Source organism: Salmo salar, chromosome 29 (assembly GCF_965601325.2).
Source record: "Salmo salar chromosome 29, fSalSal1, whole genome shotgun sequence".
NCBI lineage: Eukaryota > Metazoa > Chordata > Actinopteri > Salmoniformes > Salmonidae > Salmo > Salmo salar.
In genome coordinates, this window is record NC_138319.1 from 32,605,247 (window position 1) to 32,617,500 (window position 12,254).

The following is a 12,254-nucleotide window of genomic DNA, read 5'->3' on the forward strand; positions in this document are numbered from 1 at the left end:
TTTAGACTGTTGGCTGTGGTTTAGTGATTTAGACTGTTGGCTGTGGTTTTGTGGTTTAGACTGTTGGCTGTGGTTTAGACTGTTGGCTGTTGTTTAGTGATTTAGACTGTTGGCTGTGGTTTAGTGATTTAGACTGTTGGCTGTGGTTTAGACTGTTGGCTGCTGTTTAGTAATTTAGACTGTTGGCTGTGGTTTAGTGGTTTAGACTGTTGGCTGTTGTTTAGTGATTTAGACTGTTGGCTGTGGTTTAGACTGTTGGCTGTTGTTTAGTGGTTTAGACTGTTGGCTGTGGTTTAGTGATTTAGACTGTTGGCTGTGGTTTAGACTGTTGGCTGTTGTTTAGTGATTTAGACTGTTGGCTGTGGTTTAGTGATTTAGACTGTTGGCTGTGGTTTAGTGATTTAGACTGTTGGCTGTGGTTTAGTGGTTTAGACTGTTGGCTGTGGTTTAGTGATTTAGACTGTTGGCTGTGGTTTAGTGGTTTAGACTGTTGGCTGTGGTTTAGTGATTTAGACTGTTGGCTGTGGTTTAGTGGTTTAGACTGTTGGCTGTGGTTTAGTGATTTAGACTGTTGGCTGTGGTTTAGTGGTTTGGACTGTTGGCTGTGGTTTATTGGTTTAGACTGTTGGCTGTGGTTTAGGGGTTTAGACTGTTGGCTGTGGTTTAGTGATTTAGACTGTTGGCTGTGGTTTAGTGATTTAGACTGTTGGCTGTGGTTTAGTGGTTTAGACTGTTGGCTGTGGTTTAGTGGTTTAGACTGTTGGCTGGGGTTTAGTGATTTAGACTGTTGGCTGTGGTTTAGTGGTTTAGACTGTTGGCTGTGGTTTAGTGGTTTAGACTGTTGGCTTTGGTTTAGTGGTTTAGACTGTTGGCTGTGGTTTAGTGGTTTAGACTGTTGGCTGTGGTTAAGTGATTTAGACTGTTGGCTGTGGTTTAGTGGTTTAGACTGTTGGCTGTGGTTTGGACTGTTGGCTGTGGTTCACTGATTTAGACTGTTGGCTGTGGTTTAGTGGTTTAGACTGTTGGCTGTTGTTTAGTGATTTAGACTGTTGGCTGTGGTTTAGTGGTTTAGACTGTTGGCTGTGGTTTAGTGGTTTAGACTGTTGGCTGTGGTTTGGACTGTTGGCTGTGGTTTAGTGATTTAGACTGTTGGCTGTGGTTTTGTGGTTTAGACTGTTGGCTGTGGTTTAGTGATTTAGACTGTTGGCTGTGGTTTAGTGATTTAGACTGTTGGCTGTGGTTTAGTGGTTTAGACTGTTGGCTGTGGTTTGGACTGTTGGCTGTGGTTTAGTGATTTAGACTGTTGGCTGTGGTTTAGTGATTTAGACCCATTTTTAGTCTTTCTCTCTCTTTCATCCTTTTTCACTCTCCTGTCTCCACCTCCTCACTCTCGCTTTGCTCCCATAGTTTTTTTCCCCTCTCTCTCTCTCTCTCTCACTCTCTCTCTCACACACACACACACACACACACACACACACACACACACACACACACACACACACACCACACACACACACACACACACACACACACACACACACACACACACACACACACACACACACACACACACACACACACACACTATACTTGCATAGCAAAGGGAAGTGCATCTGTCCTATGGTGGTGTGGTGCAGATCTGGTGAAGGTGCTAGTTAGCATGGGGGGGGGGGGGTTCGCTCTCAGAGAGGCAATTTCACAGCTGGTTTGCTCTTTAGGCAGCCAGGCTGAAAAAGCAGCAGATTTGTGGTGCAAATTGAAATTGTGTCAGTACAGGAACAAAGCACTGAGCCGAATGGTAATGGGAGTGTGTGGGAAAGTGTGTGAGCACTGTAAATTCAATAACTACCTCTAACACCTTTAGCCACGCCTCTTCCACACCTGTCAGTCAAGTTTGGTGTGTGTGCTGCATTGGCACCGTTACCCGAGGGATGCGTTGTTGGTAGTTGACGAGACCACACAGCTGACACACACACACACACACACACACACACACACACACACACACACACACACACACACACACACACACACACACACACACACACACACACACACACACACACACACACACACACACACACACACACATTCTATACACCCAATACACCCTATACATTCTATACACCCTACATACTCTATACACCCTATACATTATATACACTCTATACATCCTAAACACACTACACCCTATATATTCTATACACCCTTTACACCCTGTATATTTTCTACACACCCCAATCACCCTATACATTCTTTACATCCTATACATTCTATACACCCTATACATTCTACACCCTATACACCCTTTATACCCTATACATTCTATACACACTATACATCCTATACATTCTATATACCCTACATGCCCTGTACACCCTAAACAGCCTATACACCCTATACATTCTATACCCCCTAAACACTCTATACACCCTATACACCCTATACGTTCTACACACCCTAAACACTCTATACAACCTATACATTCTATACACACTATACACCCTATACATTCTATACACCCTATACAACCTATACATTCTATACACTCTAAACACTCTATACACCCTATACACCCTATACATTCAATACACCCTAAATACTCTATACACCCTATACTTTCTATACACCCTTTACATCCTATACATTCTAGACACCCTATACATTCTTTACACCCTGTACACCCTATACATTCTATACACTCTATACATTCTACACCCTATACACCCTTTATACCCTATACATTCTATACACCCTATACACCCTATACAGCCTATACACCCTATACATTTTATACACCCTAAACACACTATACACCCTATACATTCTATACACCCTATACACCCTATACACTCTATACATTCTATACACCCTATACAACCTATACATTCTATACACCCTATACACCCTATACATTATATACACCCTCTACACCTTATGCATTATATACACCATATACATTCTACACACCCTGTACACCCTCTACACCCTATACATTCTATACACCCTTTACACCATATACATTCTATACACCCTATACATTCTATTCACCCTTTATCTATATATTCTGTACACCCTATACATTCTTTACACCCTATACACCCTTTATACCCTATACATACTATACACCCTATACACCCTATACACCCTATACATTCTATACACCCTTTACACCATATACATTCTATACACCCTATACATTCTATACACCCTTTACCTATATATTCTGTACACCCTATACATTCTGTACAACCTATACATCCTATACATTCAATACACCCTGTACACTATATGCACCCTATACACTCTATACACCAAATACACCCTATACATTCTATACACCCTATACACCTTTTACACCCTATACACCCTATGCATCCTATACACCTTATACATTCTATACACCCTATACACCCAATACAATCTATACACCCTACATGCCCTATACACCCTAAACACTCTATTCACCCTATACATTCTATACACCCTATACACCTTATACACTCTATTTACCCTGTACACTCTATACACCCTATACAACCTATACATTCTATACACCCTACACATTATATACACCCTATACAATCTATACACCCGAAGCACTCTATTCACCCTATAAACCCTATACACCTTACACAACCTATACATTCTATACACCCTATACACCCTATATTTTGTATACACCATGTACACCCTGTACACCCTATACATTCTATACACCCTATACACCCTATACATTCTATACACCCTATACTTTCTATACAACCTATACTTTCTATACATCCTATACACTCTACTTTCTATACACCCTGCACACCCTGTACACCCTATACATTCTATACACCCTATACATTCTATACACCCTATACATTCTATACAACCTATACACACTATACTTTCTATAAACCCTTTTCAACCTGTACACACTATACATTCTATACACCCTAAACACTCTATTCACCCTATACACCCTATCACCCTATACATTCTATACACCCTATACTCCCTATACAATCTATACACACTATACTCCCTATACAATCTATACACCCTATACATTCTATACACCCTATACACCCTATACATTCTATACACCCTATACTCCCTATACAATCTATACACCCTATACTTTCTAAAAACACAATACTCCCTTTACACCCTTTACACCCTACACACTCTGTACACCTCGTACACCCTGTACATCCTATACACCCTATAAACCCTGTATAACCTATACACCCTATACACCATATACTTTCTATACACACTAAACACCCTTTACACCCTATACACCCTAAACATTCTATACACCCTAAACACACTATACACCTTATGCACCATATACTTTCTATACACCCTATACACCCTATACACCATGTACATCCTTTTCACCATATACACCTTATACACCCTATACATTCTATACACCCTATACACCTTATACACTCTATTTACCCTATACACCCTATACACCATGTACATCTTTTTCACCCTATACACCCTATACAACCTATACACACTATACTTTCTATAAACCCTTTTCAACTTGTACACCCTATACATTCTATACACCCTATACACTCTATACACCCTATACATTCTATACACCCTATACACTCTATACGCCCTATACATTCTATACTCCCTATACATTCTATACATCTATACTTTCTATACACCCTATACACCCTATACACTCTACTTTCTATACACCCTGCACACCCTGTACACCCTATTCTTTCTATACACCCTATACACCCTATACATTCTATACTCCCTATTTTCTATACACCTTGTACACCCTATACGTCCTATACACCCTATACATTCTATTCACCCTACAGACACTATACACCCTGTACACCCTATACTTTCTATACAACCTATACATTCTATACACCCTATACTTTCTATACAACCTATACATTCTATACACCCTATACTTTCTATACAACCTATACATTCTATACACCCTATACACCCTATACTTTATATACACCCTATACACCCTATACATTCTATACACCCTATACATTCTATACACCCTACACACCCTATACTTTCTATACATTTGTACATTGATTAGTGTTTATTTTTATTTTGTATTGTACTTATGTTTTGTGTATTGACATTTCTTGTGGTTTTCATATTAACTATTGCATTGTGTCCAACTACACACCAAGTGTTGACACTATTCAGAAACCTATATAGCACTTCCCAGTCCTAAACAGACACACTACTGTAACATAAGACTGTATGTGACTACATATACTCACCCTCACAGTACACACACACCCTCGCTTTGCTCAGACTGGGATAACTGTAGGTCCAGTGGTGGAGAAAGTATTACATTCTCATACTTGAGTAGAAGTAAAGATACTTTAATAGAAAGTCAGCCAGTAAAATACTACTTGAGTAAAGGTCTAAAAAAATGTGGTTTTAAATATACTTAAGTATCAAAAGTAAATGTCTTATATTTAAGCAAACCAGACGGCACAATTTACTTGTTTTTGTTTCATTTACGGATGGCCAGGGTCACAGTCCAACACTCAGACATTATTTAAAAACAAAGCATTTGTGTTTAGTGAGTCTGCCAGATCAGAGGCTGTAGGGATGACCAGGATGTTCTCTTGATAACTGTGCAAATTGGACCATTTCCTGTCCTGCTAAGCATTCAGAATGTAACAAGTAGTTTTGGGTGTCAGGTAAAATGTATGGAGTAAAAAGTACATCGTTTTCTTTAGGAATGTAGTGAAATAAAAGTAAAAGTTGTCAAAAATATAAATAGTCAAGTAAAGTACAGATACCGCCAAAAAATACTTAAGTAGTACTTTCAAGTATTTTACTTAAGTACTTTACACCACTGTGTAGGTGGGACTGGATTAGTGAACTGGGAGGTCTCTCATATACAGACCCGTGCATCTGTAAATTATATGTTGTGTGTGTTATCCTCTGGTCCCAGGACAGTAATACCACATATTACTGTGTTACACTGCCTGGGGAAGCTCTGCTAGGATTACACCGTGGCCCTACACACTCCTTACCGGCTGGGTTACCACACGTTTCACCTAGTTTAACCTGTTGGGGATAGGGGGCAGTATTTGCACGGCCGGATAAAAAACGTACCCGATTTAATCTGGTTACTACTCCTGCCCAGTAACTAGAATATGCATATAATTGTTTGATTTGGATAGAAAACACCCTAAAGTTTCTAAAACTGTTTGAATGGTGTCTGTGAGTATAACAGAACTCATTTGGCAGGCCAAAACCTGAGAAGATTCCAAACAGGAAGCGCTCTCTCTGACTTTTCCTTGGCCTTCTTGATCATCTCTAACCAAAACAGGGGATCTCTGGCATAACGTGACATTTTCTAACGCTCCCATAGGCTCTCAGAAGGCGCCAGAACGATGAATGGTGGCTTTGCAGGCCATGGCTGAAAAACATTAGCGCATTTGGTAAGTGGTCGATCTGAGGACAATGAGACTGGAGGCGCATGCACGAGCCGACACCATGTTTACTTTCTCTCTCTTTGAACGAAAACAACTCCCGGTCGGAATATTATTGCTTTTTATGAGAAAAATAGCATAAAAATTGATTTTAAACAGCGTTTGACATGCTTCGAAGTACGGTAATGGAATATTTTGACATTTTTTGTCACGAAACGCGTCGGGCGCGTCACCCTTCTTTACCCTTCGGATAGTGTCTTGAACGCACGAACAAAACGCCGCTATTTGGATATAACTATGGATTTTTTGGAACCAAACCAACATTTGTTATTGAAGTAGAAGTCCTGGGAGTGCATTCTGACAAAGAACAGCAAAGGTAATCAAACTTTTGTAATAGTAAATCGGAGTTTGGTGAGTACCACACTTGGTGGGTGTCAAAATAGCTAGCCTGTGATGGCCGGGCTATCTACTCAGAATATTGCAAAATGTGCTTTCACCGAAAAGCTATTTTAAAATCGGACATAGCGAGTGCATAAAGGAGTTCTGTATCTATAATTCTTTTAAAAAATTGTTATGTTTTTTGTGAACGTTTATCGTGAGTAATTTAGTAAATTCACCGGAAGTGTTCGGTGGGAATGCTAGTCACATGCTAGTCACATGCTAATGTAAAAAGCTGGTTTTTGATATAAATATGAACTTGATTGAACAAAAAATGCATGTATTGTATAACATAATGTCCTAGGATTGTCATCTGATGAAGATCATCAAAGGTTAGTGCTGCATTTAGCTGTGGTTTGGGTTTATGTGACATTATATGCTAGCTTGTAAAATGGGTGTCTGATTATTTCTGGCTGGGTACTCTGCTGACATAATCTAATGTTTTGCTTTCGTTGTAAAGCCTTTTTGAAATCGGACAGTGTGGTTAGATTAACGAGAGTCTTGTCTTTAAAATGGTGTAAAATAGTCATATGTTTGAGAAATTGAAGTAATAGCATTTCTAAGGTATTTGAATATCGCGCCACGGGATTACACTGGCTGTTGAGTAGGTGGGATGCAAGCGTCCCACTGGCCCAGAGAGGTTAATCTCTTTAACCTTTTGCAGTGTTTTTTTTTTCGATATCTAGAAGGGACTAAAGTGATGGGCATGTCAGTGGACGTGGCACGGGACGGCGCGGCGGACATTTCGAGCTTCCCATCTTGTTGGTGGAGACATTTTCAAATTTTTAAGCCAATTTCCCGCTACACTACACATTTTGCCATGCAGCTGAGAGAAAATGCTGCAGTTTTAAAGCAAGTTATCTGTGATTCTACATATTCTTCCATGGAGCTGAGAGAACCTTTTGCCGTTTTAAAGCTAATTTCCTGCAATTCTATGCATTTTGCCATGGCTATTGCTGTGTTCTTTTGCTCAAACATAATAACAAAATATATACTGCTAAATTCATTGTTTTGGGAATTTTCAATTCTCCATGACTATCTATCTTTTATTTCGGCGATTGATAGTTCTCAAAGATTATATTACAAAAAAAATAAAAAATATATATATATATAGGTCCATTATCTTATTCATTTATTTATCCTCTTCAGACGACACAAATAAAATGAGCTTTTACAGTTTTTTGCTTGTTAGATTTATTTCTACACATTTTACATACACAGCTTTTTTTTACTACAGTAGTTAGAGAGCTAGAATAAAGTAATTTGATGTACATTACATCTGGATAGATAGTACTTATACATTATACATCCTGTTTTCAGTCTTAACTATTATAGAATATGAGCTTTGAACCCCACCCCTCAGCTACTCAGTCCATCCCACCTATCACCTTAACCCCACCCCTCAGCTACTCAGTCCATCCCACCTATCACCTTAACCCCACCCCTCAGCTACTCAGCCCATCCCACCTATCACCTTAACCCCACCCCTCAGCTACTCAGTCCATCCCACCTATCACCTTAACCCCACCCCTCAGCTACTCAGTCCATCCCACCTATCACCTTAACCCCACCCCTCAGCTACTCAGTCCATCCCACCTATCACCTTAACCCCACCCCTCAGCTACTCAGCCCATCCCACCTATCACCTTAACCCCACCCCTCAGCTACTCAGTCCATCCCACCTATCACCTTAACCCCACCCCTCAGCTACTCAGTCCATCCCACCTATCACCTTAACCCCACCCCTCAGCTACTCAGTCCATCCCACCTATCACCTTACCCTACCCCTCAGCTACTCAGTCCATCCCACCTATCACCTTAACCCCACCCCTCAGCTACTCAGTCCATCCCACCTATCACCTTAACCCCACCCCTCAGCTACTCAGTCCATCCCACCTATCACCTTAACCCCACCCCTCAGCTACTCAGTCCATCCCACCTATCACCTTAACCCCACCCCTCAGCTACTCAGTCCATCCCACCTATCACCTTAACCCCACCCCCCATGTCACGACTTCTACCGAAGTCGATGCCCCTCCTTGTTCAGGCGGTGCTCGGCGGTCGACGTCACCGGTCTTCTAGCCATCACTGATCCATTTTTCATTTTCCATTGGTTTTGTCTTGTCTTCTTACGCACCTGGTTCCAATCCCATTCATTACATGTTGTGTATGTAACCCTTTGTTTCCCCTCATGTCTTTGTCAGAGATTGTTTGTTGTTTTGTGCGTGTTGTCATTGTTGTTGCGCAACAGGGTTTATTTTACCCATGTTTCCTTTTTTATTGTACTTTGGTTTTGGAGTTTGTTTTTACTTTATTAAACTACTCCAGTTCCACCAAGCTTGTTTCTCCTGCGCTTGACTTCTCTGCCACCTACACCCACGCCTTGACACCTCAGCTACTCTTAGTCCATCCGGGTTCAAAGTTCAGAGACACTGCTCATGCGTACAATGTGAGAAGAGCATCATGGGTCACGTCTGACGTTGGATCAACTAGATACGGTGATAAATGTATTAACTAGCTATATTTGTTGTATTATCTCCGTAAACTGCCCTCATGATTTCCTTGTGTCATATATTTTCCAACTGTGCTGTTTCACATCAATTCTGAACCTTTCTAATCGCAGAGTCTTTATAGATTGCGGGTTAAAGATATTTTTACTAAAAGTATTATTATATTGTTGATTGGTTGACTTTCCAAGTCTCCCCACACCGCTATTTGTTGGGTTAATTTGAGATGTTGTGATTTTTCAGCCATTCCCTGAACCTGTGATCAGAAACAAGCTACATAGGGGCATTACCAGAATAAGTGATTCTGTCTGTTTGTAGCAAAATCTGCAGAGCTGTGATGGTTCTATGCCCCACATACATAACATTCTGTTTGTTGCAAGAATTCTGTATAATCATTTAAATTGAAAAAACATGTGCCATGGAATCGGCATATCAAAAATCTCTTTGCAACTATTTTCAACCTGTACGACAGCGTGCTCAACATTTTGTCCTGAAGTTAAACTGATGTACGTGATTTATTTATTACCATTTTTGGTCTTTAATTAAAGACAGACCTACAAGTTCCCTACCTTCTCCCCGTTACACTTGCAGCCTCCATTTTTGCGTTTTGCAAACATTTCCATATATTTTTGTCCTTTGAGGCATCTGTCCCTTATTCCTCCCTCCACACCAGTCCACATAAGGACAGTAAATCTCTGTGTGATTGTCAAATCAATTATTCTTTCTGTGCAATTACCCTCACACAAAAAAAAATCCCCCTTCCTAACCGTGCTCCACCATGCTCCGACGGGTGATTCAATGAACTGCCATCCCAGCTGCCCGCAACGCTAGCTGCTAACAGCCATCCACTCCTAGAATACTATTCACGTTAGCATTAGCGAACGCTACGGCCCGGCTGCATTCACTTCATCACGTTAGCGCAGGGATCACTATGGCCCGGCTGCATTCACTTCGTCACGTTAGCGCAGGGATCACTACGGCCCGGCTGCATTCACTTCATCACGTTAGCGCAGGGATCACTACGGCCTGGCTGCTTTAACTTCATCACACACACTTAATTATACCCTTGTTATTGTATTTACACCCAGTTAGAGTGGCGCAGCGCACGGCCCTGATAACTGCCGGCTTTGGGTGGGAAGGGAGGTTCTCTTTCTCCTGACTGTTCCTGTCTTTTTTTCATTCCTTTTCTCCTTTTGCTTTCTCTTCCATTCCTCTCTTTCTCTCCCTCCTATCTTTATTTTTCTCCTTCCCCTCACTCCCTCTCTTAAAGGTAGGCCATTTATTTAAACTGCAGTCCCTACTGAGCACTGGGCTCTGCATATTCCTCTACCTCCCTCCTTCCCTCTCCTCTTAAGTCGTTATTTTATATGTTCCAGTGGTTAAGGGGGAAAATAGAAAGAATGAAGAAATGCAGCAGGAGGAAAATGACATGATTTCTTTATCTTCATCATGCATCATCTTCTTTCTACTCCTCTCCTCTCTATTCCTCTTCTCCTCTCCTCTCTATTCCTCTACAGTCTATTCCTCTTCTCTCTATTCCCCCCTCTCTATTCCTCTCATCTCTCCTCCTCTCATCTCTATTCCTCTTCTCCTCTCTACTCCTCTCCTCTCTATTCCTCTACAGTCTATTCCTCTTCTCCTTTCTATTCCTCTCCTCTCTCTTCCTCTCCTCTCTCCTCCTCTCCTCTTCTCTCTATTCCTCTTCTCTCCCCTCTCTATTCATCTCCTCTCTATTCCCCCCTCTCTATTCATCTCCTCTCTATTCATCTCCTCTCCATTCCTCTTGTTAGGCGTGTATATGGGAGGCGAAGTCAAGTGCAGGAGAGCGGAGTATATTACTCAGGCGCACTTTAATACCGGTCAACAACGACAGCACATAAAACATACTAGTGCCATAAACACGGTCTATAACAAAAGTGCAGCGCCTGACAAAATAATCACGTAACAATAAACAATTACACACAAAGACATGATGGGGAACAGAGGACTAAATACATGTAGATTGATTGGGGAATGAAAACCAGGTGTGCAGGGAACAAGACAAAACAAATGGATACATGAAAAATGGAGCGGCGATGGCTAGAAAGCCACTGACGTCGATCGCCGAACACCGCCCGAACAAGGAGAGGAGCAGAATTCAGCGGAAGTCGTGACACCTCTCCTCTCTCCTCCTCTCCTTTCTATCCTCTCCTCTCTCTTTCTCTCCTCCTCTCCTCTCTCCTCCTCTCCTCTCTATTCCTCTCCTCTCTATTCCTCTCCTCTCTCCTCTCTATTCATCTCCTCTATTCCTCTCCTCTCTACTCCTCTCCATTCCTCTCCTCTCTCCTCTCTATTCCTCATCTCTCCTCCTCTCCTCCTCTATTCCTCGACTCTCTCTTCCTCTCATCTCCTCTCCTCTATTCTCTCCTCTCTATTCATCTCCTCTCTATTCCCCCTTTCTATTCCTCTCTTCTTTATTCCTCTCCTCTCTCCTCCTCTCCTCTCTATTCCACCCATTTCTCCTTATCTCCTCTCTATTCCTCTCCTGTCTATTCCTCTCATCTCTCCTCCTCTCCTCTCCATTCCTCCTCTCCTCTATTCCTTTCCTCTCTCCTCTCCTCCTCTCCTCTCTATTCCCACCTCTACCATTCTGTTTTTCCTTTATACCCCTTCTGTCTTTTTCCTTCCCCCCTCTCTCCCTCCCTCTCTCCTTCCCTTCCTCCCTCCCTCTGAGGTGAAGATTATCTAGTAATGGTTGCTGGTGGTGGCTGGGTCAGCCGCAACAACGTGTGTGTGTGTGTGTGTGTGTGTGTGTGTGTGTGTGTGTGTGTGTGTGTGTGTGTGTGTGTGTGTGTGTGTGTGTGTGTGTGTGTGTGTGTGTGTG